Source organism: Frieseomelitta varia, unplaced genomic scaffold (genome assembly GCF_011392965.1).
Source record: "Frieseomelitta varia isolate USP_RPSP 00005682 unplaced genomic scaffold, Fvar_1.2 scaffold_150, whole genome shotgun sequence".
NCBI lineage: Eukaryota > Metazoa > Arthropoda > Insecta > Hymenoptera > Apidae > Frieseomelitta > Frieseomelitta varia.
This window is the reverse complement of record NW_025109195.1, coordinates 361,000-364,204: the sequence shown is the minus strand read 5'-3', so window position 1 is coordinate 364,204 and position 3,205 is coordinate 361,000. Positions and strand designations below refer to the sequence as shown.

The 3,205-nt window shown below is 30.5% G+C and overlaps 1 long non-coding RNA gene across 1 annotated transcript; it reads right to left on the bottom strand.

Moving 5' to 3' along the window:
• Window positions 1–278: 278 nt before the first annotated feature.
• On the bottom strand, window positions 279–2,902 carry LOC122535122. Its single transcript, XR_006308099.1, has 4 exons — window positions 2,791–2,902; window positions 1,416–2,535; window positions 706–1,201; window positions 279–623 (listed from the first exon to the last, which is right to left on the bottom strand). It is a non-coding gene; the product is annotated as an uncharacterized LOC122535122 (long non-coding RNA).
• Window positions 2,903–3,205: the final 303 nt, after the last annotated feature.

Here is a 3,205-nt window from a genome sequence, read left to right as displayed (position 1 = left end):
TAAAAGCTACCCAACAAAATATTAATTATTGTTTATGTTAATAATTTTCAGATTTAAATATTATAGTTCTTCAAATGTCCGAATATTTATGCCACACTATATTTCGACATAAGTCAATTTATTGTTTGATATTAAGAAAAGTATGTGCAATAAATAAATAAAATTTATGTTACTATAAACTATAATGAATGTTCTAATATATTATTAAAAAATCAATCCAAACTTACTATTATAAACAATCGAAGTCCACAACAATATTTTGAATAGCTTGATGTTCGAATATTAATAAGAGTTACTGTACGTAGAAAATGAAAAATGTGTTTTCGTCAGTAAAGCGATACCATATCGGTATATACCAGTATTAAAACCGGTATATTATTACGATAATATAAAAGCCAATACTGATATAATACCTAAAGCTGAAAATATTTCGGTTTTCAGTCTCTTCGGTTTAGAAATATGACATCCATGAAAACCACTATAGTGACGTTCAAAAAGGTAACATACCCGAAAGCCTCTATAGTAGCGTTCAGTAGCTAAAAGTTATTGAAAAATTTGTATTTGCGATTGAGAGGCAGAACTTAATCATTAGTGAAGAATTAGTAAATCTATATAATGATTCTCTAGGATATGGAAAAATTTTGGCCAGTCAGTACAATTCGATTTAAACTTAATAGACATTTTGTCGTAATAATTATTATCTACCTTATATTAAAACAAATAGGAAAGTGATCAGAACCCTAGGTCTCATCATAAAACAACAGTATCAATTTTGTGAAAAATATTCAAAGTAGAGAATAAGAGATCCACATTGAATTTAAAATTTTTGTTAATATATGTGTAAGAGTTATCATTGTGTATTAGATCAGCGGTTACCAAGGTATTATGAAATCTTCTACGATTGCTATTTGTATATTTACAATTCCAATTAGGATGATGAGCATTAAAGTCTGCTCAGTTGCGTTTAATGTCAATATTTTGAACAATTAGATCCCACTGATCTTGTGTGAGAGTGAGGCCTGGAGCTTATAGCAGACAAGTATATGCAGTTCTGGCTTTACATTACTTAAACAAAGACCACATAACTCAACTGAGATGTCAGGAAATTTGATGTTAATAACTTGCCTAAAAACCACGTTGTCATGGATAAGAAATTCCACCACCTTTGAATGGGTTCCATTTTTCCTGAACTCTATGAATCCTGGAAAGTTAAAGTTGTCCTTGTAAGTCAATCACGTTTCAAAGATGAGGATGTCATATAATAATTAATTAAGATGGACTGAATTTTCAGGCTTAGAACAAAAACTTCTTGAATTCCAGAAGAAAAACAAAACCGCAACGATGTAGTAGTTATTTTCATAAATAATTTTAATCTAATTGGAGTCTTCTTTTAAAAGAGAGAATTCCTTACTCACAGCATCTTTTGGATAGGAATTGTTGAGGCATTTGACAATTCTTGCGGATTTTTATCTTACACTCTGTAAAGAAGAAGAAAACATCTTTATTAGAGATGGTGTGGTTTAACACCGCTTCCACGATTATTGTATGTGTACAGTAGGAACTGTAGACAACTTTAAAGTTCACTGGATGGTTTTAAGTGGAATCCCAGATGTAGCCCTTGGCAGGCAGCAGTAGCAAAGAGATTTCTTCTAGCAAAATCTCTGCTCTATTAGCCATTTTGCATTTCTTAATTTCTTTGGTGTGAACAACTGCTTTACGTCTACTATCATGTTTGATAGCATTCAAATTACTAAGAGTTGGAGAACTGGAATCATTAAGCTGGCTCTTGATGCATTTTGAAGACAAGCTTCCAGTTTATATATCTAGGATAACAATGTAGTAGAAATCTGGAATGGGGATAAGACACAAAAAGATTTTGGCTGTTCAGATCATTAACTATTTCATTGTAACATGAACTAAAGCTATGTAAAAGCAGTGGCTGGGACTCAAAGTCTTTGCAGAATTTAGTAGCATGACTCTGTTTCTCTGCATAAGAAGCAGGCTACTTTTTCTGCTGATATATATATCCAATAAGATGTATTATCATAATTTATTTTGATAGATTTAGGTATGTTTGGAATATCTTTGGATTGGATATATCTGACAACAAAAACTCAAGATGTTTGTGTATCCTGAATCATTGAAGCCTGCATCAATGAAGATGATCTGGGAGATGGGTCTAATATTTCATCTAGCAAATTCTTTAAGAATGACTGTGAGTGCAGAATTATATGACATACGTTGGATAATATTAATCGTTTGAATTTAAAAATAAATGATTGAATTTTCAGGGAGTTAGATTTGATCTTTACTTGCGTATCCTGTCAGCCTTGTGCTTACTATCCCAGTATAAGCAAACATAGCTTTGGAAAATTCTGGTTGTAAATCTGGCGTTCGACAAGTCAGTTTGCTAACTTCAACAATGAATTCTTGAATTAAAACACTTTTGATGGAGTTTAATATGATTGCTTGTTCTTGTATATGGAATTGTGATTGTTGAGCAGTTTGAGCGTATGAAACCTTGGAAGAAACATTCTGAAAGGGGAAATCCACGATTTAAGGTTAAGTACGTTAAAGTTAAGCACCCATGTAATCAGAAACATTCAAAAAAGGACAACACTAGAAGCAAATTTTGCTTCTAATAAGGCACAAAGAAACACAAAGAAACAAAAAATATTCGCAAAAGTACTCTTTAATACTTTTAGTACTTTTCGCCTGTGCTACACTATTTAGTAATGACGAAATTTGAAAATACTTATTAATACATTTTGAATCGTAAATAAAATATACAACGAAAACTAAGAGTTTTAAACGTACGACACAATTTCAAAACTTGACAAGTTTTTCTTTTCAATTAGGGTTATTTTGCAATTTGTGCAAACCGTCATGTTTTAGACACGCTGACGCCATCTGTACGTTTATGGTACTAATTATTTTATAAAAATTTTTATTTGTGCTTTTTGCGATTAAAGTTTTTGGTGAATGTAATCGATGTTATAATCGATATATATACATAATAAATACAAATTATTGTAATAATTGTAAATAATTAATAGCTGTTAATAATTTTTATTTTATTTTATGCAGAGGATTGGACGTATCAAATAAATATTTCTATACTATATTTCTTTTTTAAGAATTTCTCATGAATTTTATGTATTTGATTTAGACCAGAGTTTTTTATTTTTTATTCCAAGTGATCATT